Source organism: Vulpes vulpes, chromosome 14, assembly GCF_048418805.1.
Source record: "Vulpes vulpes isolate BD-2025 chromosome 14, VulVul3, whole genome shotgun sequence".
NCBI classification, from domain to species: domain Eukaryota; kingdom Metazoa; phylum Chordata; class Mammalia; order Carnivora; family Canidae; genus Vulpes; species Vulpes vulpes.
Genome location: NC_132793.1, coordinates 26511651 through 26527304, shown reverse-complemented (window position 1 = coordinate 26527304; position 15654 = coordinate 26511651). Strand labels below are relative to the sequence as shown.

The window sequence follows — 15654 nt, the reverse complement described above, 5'->3', positions numbered from 1 at the left end:
ATCCCAAGGTCAATAAAGTTCATAAATGGGCAGCCCCGGTGGCTCAGCAGTTTAGCGCAGCCTTCAGCCCGGGCATGATCCTGGGGACCTGGGATCGAGTCCCACATCAGACTCCCTGCATGGAGCCTGCTCCTCCCTCAGCCTGTGTCTGCGCGCCGCACCCCCCCCCCCCGTGTCTCTCATGAATAAATAAATAAAATCTTAAAAAATAAATAAAGTTCATAAATGGCAGAGATAGGATTTGTACACAGAAGTCTAGCTCTAGAGCCCAACACTTACTTAATGGCTCCTGGGAGGCTGCTTCATGCTCCTATGCATTCATTCTCTGGAATTCCGAGCCCTCCCTCATCTCAACTCTCTCATCCCATCCCTAGTGATTCTCTATTTTCTCAAGAATAGATGATGACAGCCATTCATTTTTCTCCCAGTGTCCTGGGTGAAAAGGACCAAGGCTCACCCTTGAAAAAAGTCAGAGACTCAAAAGTGATCTTATAACTATCCAATCTCCCAGGTGATGCACAAAGCTTTTCCCTACATCCTCATTTTCCAGATGGGGTTCAGAAAGGTGGAGTGCCAAGGTCACATAGTAGGTCTGGTTCACTCCAGATGGTCCATACTCATGGGAATTCTCTATGGCATCTCATCTCTATGGCATTTCTGCTTACACTCTTGTGGGGTGCTTCACTTTTGAACAGCTTTCTTGGAAAACACTTGCCTCTTTCCCTCTACCTCCTCCCACTGGCTGGCATCAAGTTTGGTCCTTTTTCCTCCAACTCTGTCCCTAGGACTGCCCAAGAAGTCACTGAAGGCTGGCAGAGGAAGCTTTGCTGGCCTAGCTGTGGGCTGTGGACCAGGTTGTGCTTCTCTCTGAGTAGTTTCTTCATTGGTGGCCTGGCAGTGCTATTTGGATGAGGCCAAAGCTGGTGACAAATTACCTTCTATTTCTGTTTACCAAGCTGGGCTGCCAGAGTAAAGCAGGCAGGTACCCAGTAAGTCTTTCAACTAGACCTAAGATGTTTTGGCTTCAGATATCATCTATAATATGGAGATTAAGGATGTGCTTATTTCACAAGAACATGATGAGGATTCAGTAATACATGTAAGGCTCTTAGAACTATGCATGGCACAGAGCAGACTTTGAGTAAATGCCCGCTATTATTACTGTTCTTATTATTAGACTAGGGTTCAACTTGTGTCTTAGAGCTTTCTCTGGAGTAAGACGCTGCAGGATTTCCTTAGCTTTGTCTAGGTCCAAGCTACTTCATTCCTCACATACCATGTTCTCTTCAACCTCAGGACCTTTGCCCATGCTAATCCCTCTGCCAAGGTCTCTCCTACTTAGCTTTTAAATCTTCACTTCCAGGTCACTTCTTCAAGGAGGACTCCTGCTTTCTCTGCCTCCAAGTCTTTTTCAGTTCTCTTGCCAGTTTGATGAGCTGTTCATTTTTTTAAAAGTTTTTATTTAAATTCCAGTTAACATATAGTATAATATTAGTTTCAGGTGTACAATATAGTGCTTTAGGACTTCCATCACCCTGCGCTTCTCACGACAAGTGCACTCCTTAATGTACTTCGTTTCACCCATCTCCCCAACAACCTTCAGTTCTCTATAGTTGAGGTTCTGTTTCTTGATTTGCCTCTTTTTTCCTCCCAATGACTGTTTCTTAAATTCCATATATGAATAAAATCATATGGTTATTTGTCTTTCTCTGACTTATTTTGCTTTAAACTGTTCATTTTTGACCATGAGCTCTGTCTCTCAGGACTAGTCTAGGGCTGGGCTCAGAGAAGATATTGATTGATGAGTATGGCTGACTGGTGGACAGTGAGGAGGGTAGGGAAGAAAGGCCAGTTTCCTCTCTCCATTCCCATCCTCTCTGCCTGGCAAAACTAGGAGGAGGCCAGGCCCCAAGACACCAGGTGATTGGGCAAGGTGACTAGGACTCCCCAGATACCAAGTTCTTTCAGGCTCAGGAAGAGGGACAGGAAGTTTATGGGAAGGTTCTGGAAAAGGCATTTTCTGCATTGTGCTGAAACCTGGGGTTAGCAGCCTACAAAGAATAGGGAGTTGGTGTCTGGTGCTAACCCTCTCCCTAAAACTCTGCTTCTTTCTGGAGTCTATGTCTCCAAGTACTCCATGGTCCAAAGCAGCTGTTCCCTTCTCTTTTCTTCCCAAAGCTATCCTCATCACCTCATCTGGTGCTGATCAATGCTGCATGCTGTGAAGAAAAGAATACCAGGCAGAGACTGAGGAGATGTGGGTTTTGTGTCCCAGGTCTATCACTGGCTTGCTTAAGCTGAATCTATTCTCCTATTTGGGATACTGGGAAAGTCTGGGACTTTCCTTATTTGTAAAATGAAGGGGATCATCAGAAGGACTCCTACTAGTGCTGTAGTATGAAGAAGATGAAAGTAGCTCACACATGGATAGATGAGTGATTACCTGCGTTCTGTCTCTGAAGAGTATTCAGAAGACCCAGTAATTAGTGTGGAAGGTAAGAGGCAACATTCTGGAGTAGAAGGACTCATAGCGCTGAGTCTGCTCCTCTTCTACCTCGAAGCCTGCTGGGTCTTACCCTTAAATCTGTAGGATTCTATAGGGGAAAAGGGCAATGGGTACATCTGTGACCCAGGGCAAGTTCCTCAGAGAGGCCAGATCTTGCTGGGCTCTGCCCCTATGGCCTCAACCTCTTCACCCCAGCACCACTTCCAACTAGTCCAAACAAGTCCCGGGTATTTTCAGCCACCTTTATCTGATCGGAAATGTTTGGAATTCCACAGCAGAAGGCAACAGCTCTGGAGGATTTGAGTATGGGAGCAAATCCCTGCAACACTCTTCCCTCCCCCCCATACATATGAATGCTCACACATATACCCCTTGTAACCAAAAACTCATAGCTGAAGGCTCCTGCTGGGTTGCATTTCCTACATTCTGGTTCCTTCTAGTCTTCTCAATTCCCCACCCTAGTCCATCAGTTGCCTCAAGGTACAGAAAAGCAAGATGCCCCAGATGGTGCTCTAGGAGAGCTGGACTACTGCCTGCAGCAGGGTGATGCAGGGGGTGGGGGCCACCAGGAAGTTTGCTGTTCACAGGCAACACCCAGAGCACTAATACACTTGCAGAAGATCACTACCGCCAGGAGGCCCCAAAGCAACTTGTTGTCTGCCCCCCTTGTCTCCATGTGACATGTGGATCACTCAAGAATTCATGTGTCATGATCCTGCATTCAGAGATGTTCAGTTCAACTCCCTCCCTAAACAGATGAGAAACTGAGACCCAGCGGAGGTAAAGGGACTCCTCTGCAAGACTTCTGGACTCCTGGAGTAGGACAATGTAGGTTTTAGCTTCAGCTCTGTGACTGTCTACTTAAGGGACCTTGGGCAAGGCCCTTCACCTTCCCAAGCCAGGGTTCCTGCTTATAAAGTGAGAGCACTGTGAGGCACCTGGGTGGCTCAGTCAGTTGAGCGTTGGACTCTTGATTTCAGATCTGGTGATCTCAGGGTGGTAAGATGGAGCCTGCATTGGGCTCTGTACTCAGCAGAGACTCTGCTTGAGATTCTCTCTCTCCCTCTGCTTTTGTACCCCTGCCCCCCAACATGTGCACACACACTCTCTAAATAAATAAATAAATAAATAAATAAATAAATAAATAAAAATAAGTTCTTGAAGAAAAAAAAGTGAGAGCACTGTGCTTTTATCACAGGCTTGGTAGCAAGAAGTAAATGGTCCACAGAATTCAATAAATGTTAGCTATTGCTATTTTTTATAGCTAAAAAAGAGTGGCCTCATTTGTGCTTCTGATGGTGCATCTCATTTTTTAGAGCTACAAACACATAAAAATAGCTAATATTTACCGAGCTCCTGCTTGAATTCTCAAAATCTTGCAAGTAAATGTTGTTCCCATTTTACTTACGAGGAAGCTAAGACTCAGAGAGGTGATGAGACCTTTCCCTGAGATTACTGGCTACTAAGTGAGGGGGTCTGACTCCAGAGCATATTAAATTTGCCAGTGCAATAGAACAGATGCAGAGGGATGTTCCTAAGCTCTTCCTTCCTTCCCCCTTTCACCCATGCACCTGCCCACTATTTCATGAGGATCTGCTATTTTTGGGCCCTGGAAGTCTGAGATGACTTTGAGGGCACAGAAGAGAAAAGGCAGCATGCTCCCTGGTTCCCTGGGTGTTTTGTGTGTTACACAGCCTTACACAGCCCACCCCCAACCCAGCCTCTGCAAGGCCAGTCCTTCCCTTTATCTGCCATTATCTTGGAAATAGAAGTGATACTAAGTAGCTCTGGTGGAGTTCTTATCTGAGTTTTCTAAGACAGATCATGATCCCTTTGTGGGTTGAGCTGTGAGGTTGCAGAAAGAACCAGACAAGTTGCCCTGCTAGCTCTGGACCCTCATTCATCCTAGCAATCTTTATTAAGTACCCAGTAAATGCCAGGCACAATGCTAAGTACTGGGGATAAATCAGTGACTAAATCGGATGAAAATTCCTACCTGCATGAATTCACAATTTTATGGGAAGAGACAGGCAATAAATAAATGTGTCACATGGTGATAAGTGCTAAGAAGAAAAATAAATGAGAGAAAAGGGTTAGACAGAAATACAGAAGACAGGAGGATCCGAACTCGTAGTCAGGGGAAATTTCTTGAGGAGGTGACATTTGATCAGAGCCCTGAATGAATTGAGGGTACAGGCATCACAAGGATCTGAGGAAAGCAGTGAGAAGAGCAAGTGTAAAAGCCCCAAGGCAGGAACATACTTGGGCACTCCCGGAATGCCAGTGTGACTAAAGTGAAGTGAATGATGGGAGAATGGTAGTGATGGGGTCTGGCAGGAGCCAAGGGCCAGACTATGCAGGGCCTTGAATGCCATTTAAGAAATTGGTCTTGTCCTTTGGTGACATGAGAACACTGTGAGGACATGATCTAACTTTGTTTTAACAGGGTCCCTCTGGCTGCTGGGTAGAGACCTCCAGGATCAAGGGTGGAAGCAAGAAGTCTGGTGAGAAGGTGAGGTAGTCATCCAAGAGAAATAGGACAGTGATTTAGCCAGGAAAGGGGCAGGGAAGCTGGTGAGAAGCAGTCAGATTCAGAATTTATTTTTAAAAGTAGAGGGGCAACTAGGTGGCTCAGTCAGTTAAGCGTCTGCCTTTGGCTCAGGTCATGATCTCAGAGTCCTGAGATCAAACCTTGTGTTGGGCTCCCTCTCAGTGGGGTGGTCTGCTTCTCTCTCTCCCTCTGCCTCTCCCTCATCCTCCCTCACTGCCCCCCCCCTTTTGCCCGCTCACGTGCATGCAAATAAATAAATAAATAAATCTTAAAAAAAAAATAGTAGGGACACCTGGGTGGCTCAGTGGTTGAGCATCTGCCTTCAGCTCTGGGAGTGATACTGGAGTCCTGGGATCAAGTCCCACATCAGGCTGTCTGCATGGAGCCTACTTCACCCTCTGCCTGTGTCTCTGCCTATTTCTCTGTGTCTCTCATGAATAAATAAAATCTTAAAAAAAAAAAAGTAGAAAGGAAGTTGGTAGAGCATACTTTTTTTTTTTTTTAAAGATTTTATTTATTTATTCATGAGAGACAGAGAGAGAGAGAGAGAGAGAGGCAGAGGGAGAAGCAGGCTCCATGCAGGGAGCCTGACGTGGAACTCGATCCCGGGTCCCCAGGATCATGCCCTGGGCTAAAGGCGGTGTTAAACGCTGAGCCACCTGGGCTTCCCATTGTTTTTTTTTTTTTTTTTTAAAGATTTTATTTATTTATTTATGAGAGACACAGAGGAGAGAGAGGCAGAGACATAAGCAGACAGAAAAGTAGGCTCCCAATGAGGAGCTCGATAAGGGACTCCATCTCAGGATCTGGGATCATGACCTGAGCCAAAGGCAGACGCTCAATCACTGAGCCACCCAGGTGCCCCACGGAGCATACAGTTCTTTTTTTTTTTTTTTTACTTTTTATTTATTTATGATAGTCACACAGAGAGAGAGAGAGAGACAGAGAGACAGACAGAGAGACAGAGACACAGGCAGAGGTAGAAGCAGGCTCCATGCACCGGGAGCCCGACGTGGGATTTGATCCCGGGTCTCCAGGATCACGCCCTGGGCCAAAGGCAGGCGCTAAACCCCTGCGCCACCAAGGGATCCCCGAGCATACAGTTCTTGATCTCAAGGTCATGAGTTCAAGCCCCAGGATAGGTATACTTTAAAAAAAAAAAAGTAGAGCAGAAAGGATTTACAGATGGATTGGTTGTGGGCTAGGGGAGTTGCTAGTCTCTCTGGCCTTATTTTTCACCTACAAAAAGCAAGGGAAGAGGCCTTTGGGGATTTTTTCCCCAGCTTGATAACTATGGAAACTATATGGGATGTAGAAAGAGACAAAACCATTTCTCTCTGGGAAGCAAAGCCATTTATTTGCTCTCCAGGCTTCAAGGGTGGATGGCAATGAGAGGAGGAAGGCAGGGGCTGGACAGAGACAAAGAAAGGGCAGGGCCTGCCTACACTGTGGCCGCCCACTTTCAACAGACACATGACTCAACCACTAGGGACCTGCAGGGCCACAGAGTAGCCAGGCCCGGATGGGGGTGGAGCTGAAGATCTTGCTTTATATTAGGAGAGTAGGCATCAGAACTGTGCCCCGTCCAGGGCCTACTAAGCAGAAGATGCCCAGTGGGTGAGTGAGTGAATGAGGCAGAGCCTGCAAGCCAGGATGTATGCAAGAGCTTCCCAAGTCGTTCCAAGGGGTAAGCCTGACCCAAGGTATTCATCTCCTGTCATCCCTTCTGCATTGATTACATTCTAGTCTGAGTCTCAAGTTCCCATTCTTCATGAATTCTGCAAGGGCTGAAATCACCAAAGCAGCCTTTTAGAGTTGAAGGGAAGCACAGACACATCTGGCCCACACTATCCACATTTTCAGCCATTGCTATTTGGCCTTATCCATGTATCATTGCTGTCATTAACATTTTTCTATCAATTGATTCACTTAAAATTTTTTTTAAGATTTATTCATGAGAGACACAGAGAAAGAGACATGCACACACACCCACACACACCTACACACAGAGGGAGAAGCAGGCTCCATGCAGGGAGCCTGATGTGGGACTTGATCCCGGGTCTCCAGGATCACACCCTGGGCCAAAGGCGGTGCTAAACCGCTGAGCCACCTGGGCTGCCCCACTTAAAAAATTTTAAATAAATGTATTAAAAATTCTCAATCCCTTGTCTCCATTCCCCAAGAAGAACCCTATTCTTTCTGCAATCTTTTCCCTTTTTATTATTTATTTTTAAAAAAATATTTTATTTTAAAAGTAATCTCTACATTTGATGTGGGGCTCAAACTCACAACCCTGAGATCAAGAGCTACATGCTCCACCGTCTGAGCCAGAAAGGTGTCCCTGCAATCTTTCCCCTTCTTAGTAATGATCGTAATTTTATCCTTCCAGGTGCTGAAGCCTGGAACACTTGGAGTCATCCCCATCCCTAGTTCTGATCTGTCAGCAAATTCCTTTGAACTTATCCAGACTCCCACCACTTCTCACCACCTCCACCGCTGTCATTTGGTTCAAGCCAACACCATTTTCTGCCTACATTGTTGTAACAACCTCCTTATTGTCCTCCCAGCTTCTTACCGCCCTCTAGGGTCCTTCACCAGAGAAGCCACAATTTATCTAGTCAAAACACTCCACTGCCTTCCCATTTCATCTAGAGGAGGAGCCAGTATCCCACCTTGGCTCACATAAATCTTCACCTTCTATCACTTTCTCCTCTGCTCACTCTGTTCTAGCCACACTCACCTCCTCTGCTCTTCCTCAAACATGCCAAGCATATCCTTCTCAACTTGGGGCCTCTGTACTTGTTCCCTTTGTCTGGAATGTTCTTACCACAGATTGCTACATGATTTTATTCCCTCAGATCATGCAAATCTCTGTGTATGTGCCTCCTCCTTAGAAAAGCATTTCCCTTGGGACGCCTGGGTGGTTGGTTCAGCGGTTGAGCATCTGCCTTCGGCTCAGGGTGTAATCGTGGAGTCCCGGGATTGAGTTCCACATCGGGCTCCCTACATGGAGCCTGCTTCTCCCTCTGCCTGTGTCTCTGCCTCTCTCTCTCTCTCTGTCTCTCATGAATAAATAAATAAAATCTTGAAAAAAAAAAAAAAGTTTTATTTTTAAAGAAAAGGCTTTCCCAATCACTCTTAAAATGAGAAACAAATCTCCTCCCCCACAAAAACAACTTCCCCTAATGCTGCCTAGCCACCCTCCATTCCTCCTAATCACTCTATCTTTTTAGAATATAAACTTCACAAAGGCAGATTATTTCTAATAGCTAGAATGGTGCTTGGCACGGAGTAAGATACTTAGTATTTGTTAAATGAATAAATGAAATGAAAAAGCAACTTACGTTATTGTTACTATAACTAAAAGGCCAATAACATTTGCCATATATGGAAATCAATATAAAATAAACACTATTTTTTTAAAAAGTCCATTTGCATATCACCTGTAAATTACCTTGAAGGTCAATGGTACATGTATTGATCTTGGTCCCACACCTTTACAAAACAGACGTGTGAGGTCCAGAACAGGAGAAAGCTAAGGATAGAAGCAGCCAGCCAGTTGGAGGTCAGCCCAGAGCAGACACACAAATAACCCCTCAGTGCTCTAAAACCACACACACACACACACACACACACACACACCCCTGCCCCAAACCTCGAGTATACACAAAGCGACCAACCCTTGGGAAGGGATACAGCTAGGTTGAACCAACAAAGTGTATCTGAGGGGCCAGAAAAGCTCTCCTATGAGCCAGACACAGAACTGGAGGCTCTGCTGGAAAGAACAAAGGCCAAAGAAGAGTGTGCCAGGCTGGAGGAGTCTCATGGGACTGCACTGCAGGGGATGGGCACGCACAAACCTGTAGGTGAGGTCCATGGAGACTAGACAGCTGAGAGCAGAAATGAAAACAGGCTGGGTCCCAAAGGGTAGCAGCTTCAATCCCGTAAACACCAGACTGGCATGGGGGTTCAGGTGCAGGCCTGGGGCCCAGCTGAACTCAAGGGGTTGGATGGGACCTTCCCAGCCTCCTCTGTCAGTGATGATGACTCTAAGCTGAGTGGAGCAGAGGTACTGCCAATTGTGCCACTAGGCATAGCAGACAGTAGACGTTCAGGGGGAATGAGACAGAGAGCCACCCTCTTAGTCCCCACATTCCAGATGGTCTTCTCCAGCACCCTCCTGAGTCCCAGCCAGCTCCACCCACATGGGCCCTTGAGGAATCAGTCCCTGTTTGGAGAGGAATATCCTTTCCTCATCCTCATGAGGCTCAGCAAACACGGCTGCAGGTGCAGAGGGTAAAGCTATTGCTGTTGTAACTGCCAGGCCAGCAATGCCTGACCTACATCTCCATGGTTGGTTGCATGCAAAGAAAAATACCAGGGATTTCCGTTGGTGTTCACCAGATGCAGCTGCCAAGGGAAGGTGGTCCTTCTGAAGGCCTGTTGTGAGTAGGCCAGGGCAAATGGTGAGCTGGCTGGGATAGATGAGAGGGCTGGCCTCTAAATTATTTCCTGGGGTTGAGGACCTCCCTAGATTTCAGAGATTATCAAATGTTTATCTTTTTTCTACTTCTACTGAAGCTTTGTCCCTCTCCTCTTCTAATGTATTGCCCTAAGAATTGAGAAAAAGAGAGAGAAAGAAAGAGAATGAGACTCTATTTGGGAAAAAAAAAACTCCTAAAACTAAACAGTTGTTCCTATTGTAAATTATTGGCACTGCAATGAGCTTTTTAGATCTGCACAGAAAATTAGCAATTTGGAAGTTTTGCATGGTAGCGTAAAAAGATCCTGGGCCTTTAGAGTCAGAACATGTGGATTTACTCCTGCTCTGTGGTAGTTCCATCTGGCTGCAGACATGTCAACTGAGGACTCTGGGCCTCACTTTCATCATCTGTCAAGTGTGGACAATGGACTAGATGATCTCTCTAGCTCCAAAGTACTGTGATCCTATCCCTAGGCCTTTCCCTTTAGCCTTCTCAAGGGTGCAGTGTTGTGTAAGGAAAAAGTCTCTTAGGAGACAAGAGACTTGAGTTCTAATCCCAAGGTTGCCTTTTATTAACTCACTGTGTGATCTTGGGCAAATCACTTCACTTTCTTCATATGTAAACCAAAGACTGGAAAGTGAATTGAAAAAAAAAAGCACTACAGGAACTTTAGTGTTATTATGTCTCCCTTATGTCATTCATCCCTTACCATATGCTTGCCTCCCAAAGGGCTTTTTCTGTACCCAGAATCACCCTAGTTTGCAAACCTTAAGATTCTAGAGACACAAAATGGAGGTGGTTCAAACCCAGGTCTATCTGATTGCAAAGACTGTGTTGTCCCACTATAGAAATGTGGAGGGGGCATGGATGCTGGAAAGGACTTGGGATTTCAAGTCAGAAGACCCCAGTTCCCTCCATGGTAGGACCTTCTCTGCTTCCTAGCATAGTCGGAGGCTCAATGAGATAATGTATGGACACAAAGAAACACTAGATGAACCTATATGATCCTGTGCTATTACTTTATGACCCAGGCCTGGGTTTCCCCACATTCAGAAGGAGAGCTTAAGGTGTAAGCCATAATATCTTAGGAATATTACAGCTCCACCTTTCAGCCTTTCGGCCTACATCTTGACCTCCCTTCTTGTCCATATGAGGCCCATCCTTCCAGACGTCCTTTATTGGGAGCTCCCAAGCCACCCAGCACAGAACCCTCACTCTAACACCTATTTGCTATACAACTCTGGACTTCATACTCAAACTCTTGAGTCTCAGGGTCTATGTTTATAAAATGGTCATGGAACCCTACTGTGTTCCATGACTGTTTGCTACTATTATGTTATACTTCTCTTCTCCTATGAACTCTTCTGATCCTTTTAGTCTTCCATTTACTTTGTTATTTGTGGTCTTATAATCTAAATTATTGAAAGCTAGGTCTATAGTTTATATTCCTTTCCCACTGGAGCAACAAGCACAGATCAGGTATTCAAAGAACACTTGTTACACAATTGGGAGATGAGTCTTTTCTGAGGCAGTATTAGTGGGGGCCATTGCCAACCCTCCAGTGTCACATGGCAGCCTGCTCTTTGGCTACCCTGTGCTAAGCACTAGGAGTAGGGGTGGGGGATATGGGGTAAATGGAAGCTAAAGGGCCCTTTCCTCTAAAGCATTCAGCATGAGCTGGAGAAGCCAGACTCACCCTCCAGAGAAAGCACCAAACAATATGGACAAGTGGAAGAGGCAGAGAGAGCCAAGGGAAATACATGGACACCAGAGTGAGTGAGTGAGGGCTTCTAAGTCTAATAGATTGGATTTGGATTCTGTTGTTATTTGCATTTGACCTCAGGACTTTTTTTTAAGATTTCATTTATTTATTCATGAGAAACAGAGAGAGAGAGAAAGGCAGAGACACAGTCAGAGGGAGAAGCAGGCTCCATGCAGGGAGCCTGATGTGGGACTTGATCCCGGGTCTCCAGGATCACGCCCTGGGCTGAAGGCGGCGCTAAACCACTGAGCCATCCAGGCTGCTGACCTCAGGACTATTATTTAACTTGTTTTATTCTCAGTTTTTTTTTTTTTTCATTTAAAAAGAGATTTTATTTATTCATTTGACACAGAGAGAGAGAGCGTGAGAGAACAAGTAGGGGGAGCAGCAGGCAGAGGGAGAGGGAAAAGCAGACTCCCCACTGAGTAGGGAACTCCCCACTGAGTAGGGAGCCTGATGTAGGACTCAATCTCAGGATCCTGGGATCATGACTTGACCCAAAGACAGACGCTTAACTGACTGAGCCACCCAGGCACCCCTATTCTCAGTTTTCTAATCTGGACAATGGGAAAAATAATGTTTCCCTGGCCTTTTGTATAGCATCTTACATGTGGTAGGTACTCAGTAAATAGTGGTGACTATACTGTCATTAGTATTATTAATCATAGATGGGTTTTGTCTATGGGCACCTCTAACGGTCAACAGATGCACACCAAGAACCAATGATTTATGGCTCTCTAGAGCAACTGGAACTCTGGATGGAGAAAGTTCTCTTAACAAAATCCTAATGAGGGATCCCTGGGTGGCGCAGCGGTTTGGCGCCTGCCTTTGGCCCAGGGCGCGATCCTGGAGACCCGGGATCGAATCCCACGTCGGGCTCCCGGTGCATGGAGCCTGCTTCTCCCTCTGCCTGTGTCTCTGCCTCTCTCTCTATCTCTCTGTGACTATCATAAATAAATAAAAATTAAAAAAAAAATTAAAAAAAAAAAAAAACAAAAAAAAAAAACAAAAAACAAAATCCTAATGAGATCTGGACGTTTTTTCCATGGAAGGAAGGCAGGCAGCTCAGTACAGACCACAGGCCTCAAATGGACATATGTGGGTCCCCTGGGGACTCCATATCTTCCTGGCTGTGTGTTATTTTGGACAGTTATTCTCTCTGAGCCTGATTCCTCACCTGTGTTAGACAATAAGACCGTATGTTATTCCTCCTGAGAGGCAGTCGGATGTTCTTTAAGAGCACAGGTATTAGAGGATTGAAACCTGGGGTTAAATCCTGCTCTGCCACTTACTAGCTTGAGTCAATGGCCATGGCATACTATTTAACTTCTCTGAGCTTTAGTTTTCTCATCTAAAAACCTTCCTGTTGGTTTCCTTGTGGTATTACCAGATAATGTGCCTGTGCATGGCATATAGTAACAATTTTATTTGATACTATGGAAGTGTTATCTTTGTATCAAAAACCTGGCACTAGGGATCCCTGGGTGGCGCAGCGGTTTGGCGCCTGCCTTTGGCCCAGGGCGCGATCCTGGAGACCCGGGATCGAATCCCACATCGGGCTCCCGGTGCATGGAGCCTGCTTCTTCCTCTGCCTGTGTCTCTGCCTCTCTCTCTCTCTGACTATCATAAATAAATTAAAAAACAAAAAACAAAAAACCTGGCACTGGAAGGCACTCAATAAAAGTCCTGAACCAAATCCAACCTCAGTGGAAGGGGTGCATAGAGAAAAGGTGCTCCTGTAAACTGGCACCACTGCCACACACCCAGGTTGACAATATCTATCAAAATCCTAAATACATACATCCTTTGACTCTGCAATTCTACTTCTAGGAATTTATCCCCCTCAGATACCTGGTATTCACACATGGGCCAAATGACAAATACGATGGGGCTAATCACGGAGTATCACTACTATAACTGCAAGAGGCAGCAAAAAAAAAAAAAAAAAAAAAAAAAAAAAAGCGGGGGGGGGGGGGGAGCCTACCAATGGGAACTGGTTAAATAGAGGACAGTACCAGATATGGAATACTATGCAGCTTTTTGATGCCCTGCCCTGCATATCTTTTTTAAAAAAAGATTTTATTTATTTATTCATGAGAGACATACAGAGCGAGGCAGAGACATAGGCAGAGGGAGAAGCAGGCTCCCGGAAGGGGAGCCATCATGATGCGGGACTCAATTCCAGGACCCCGGGATCACCACTGAACCAAAGGCTCAACCACTGAGCCACTCAGGCGTCTAAATATAAGGAATATTAGAGAGAAAAGAATCATAACCATAATACCATTATTATATTTAAAATATGAAAAATTTAAAAAAATCTTAGAAGGGCTTTAAATGTGATCAAAACTCTTTCCCAAAGAGGGCACCTTTGTTCAGTATGAAATTTTAATGCAGTATACATAATAAGCTCTAGCTACAACTCAAGGTATAAATAATTCAGATTTGTAGATGTTTAAAACCTACTGAAGGGCAGCCCCGGTGGCTCAGTGGTTTAGCGCCTGCCCTCAGCTCAGGGCATGATCCTGGAGACCTGGGATCGAGTCCCACATCAGGCTCCCTGCATGGAGCCTGCTTCTCCCTCTGCCTGTGTCTCTCATGAATAAATAAATAAAATCTTAAAAAAAAAAAAAGAAACCTACTGAAATAAAAGTATCCCACCAACAAAAATATTAAGGTGACATGAGAGTCCATTCCAGATCTATTAAGGACTTAAATGTGAAAGTAAAACCTTAAAACTTTTTGAAGAAAAAATACGAAAATGTCTTTAGGACCAAATGTTCAGGAAAGATTTCTTCAACAAAATGTAAAAGGTATAAATCATGGAAGAAAACACTAAATCAGATTAAATTAATAATTTCTAATCATGAAAAGACACATATAGAAGGTGAAAAGACAATCTACAAACTGAGAGCCTATATTTATAACACATGTAGACAAAAGACTAATATTCAGAATATATAAAGAATTTCTACAAATCCCTAAGAAAAAGCCAATCAAAAGAAATAGAGCAAAGACTTGCACAAGTATTTTACAAAAGAGGAAACATGAATGGTCAATAGAAGGAAAGATTCTCTACCCCACTTGTAATATGAGAAATGCAAATTAAAACCACAAGATACCATCTCACACCTACTAGCTCTATAAAAATTTTAAGGTCCGACCGTATCAAACATTTGAGATGTAAAGCAATGGAAACTCATATGCTGCTGGTGGCAGTGTAAACTCTTACAAACACATAGGAAAGCAATCCAGACATTACTTTCCATCAAGCTATTCTATTCCTGGGTGTACACCCTAGAGCAATGATTCTCATGGGGTGCCTGGCTGGCTCAATCGAGAGAGCATGAGACTCTTATCTAGGGGTTGTAAATTTGAGCCTCATGTTGGTGTAGAGATTACTTAAAAATATAAACAAAACAAAACACACCAAAAAACAAACCCTTCTGGTGATTCTGATGGGCAAACTAGTCTCTGAACTGCTGTGAAGGAGAACATGTGCATGTGGGGAGGCATACATAGAATGTTCAAAACTGCATTTGAAATAGGAAAAACAAGGGAATAACCCAAATAACCACTGACAGTAGAATGGATACATAAATTGTGAGACATAATCATACAAGGGGATATGAAAATGAACAAACTACAGCTATACACTTAACACTGATGGATCTTGCAATGTTGCAATGTTGAATAAAAAAAAAGCAAATTGCATATGAATATACACACAGTATAATATTGAAATGAACCTGGAAAGCATGCAGAATACTCTACATATGGTAAAAAAAAAAAAATATATATATATATATATATATATATATATTTTTTTTAAAGATTTTATTTATTTATTCATGAGAGACAGAGAGAGAGAGGCAGAGACACAGGCAGAGGGAGAAGCAGGCTCCATGCAGGGAGCCCGATGTGGGACTCAAAACCGGGTCTCCAGGATCATGCCCTGGGCCGAAGGCAGCGCTAAACTGCTGAGCCACCCGGGCTGCCCTATATATTTTTTTGAAAGGCAAGAGAGGGACGCCTGGATGGTTCAGACTGTTGAGTGTCCAACTCTTGATTTTGGCTCAGGTCATGATCTCGGGGTTGCGGGATGGAGCCCTGTGTGGAGGGGGAGAGGGGAAGTCTGCTTGGGATTCTCTCTCTAAACAAATAAATAAAATCTTTAAAAACAAACAAACAAATAAATAAATAAATACAAAAACAAAACAAAATAAAATAAAATAAAATGCAAGGGAACAATAAACCCAAATCTCAGTGAGAATGGGTAGGGGATGGCTAGAGACAGGCACACAGAAGTTCAAAGGTGTTCATAAATGTTTGATTTCTTAAATTGCATAAG

General features: G+C 44.4%; 1 protein-coding gene across 9 annotated transcripts in view; it reads right to left on the bottom strand.

The window, feature by feature from the left end:
- BCL2L1 (BCL2 like 1) overlaps positions 1-15654 on the bottom strand; it is a 64997-nt gene that overhangs the window by 10131 nt on the left and 39212 nt on the right. The window lies entirely within an intron of this gene.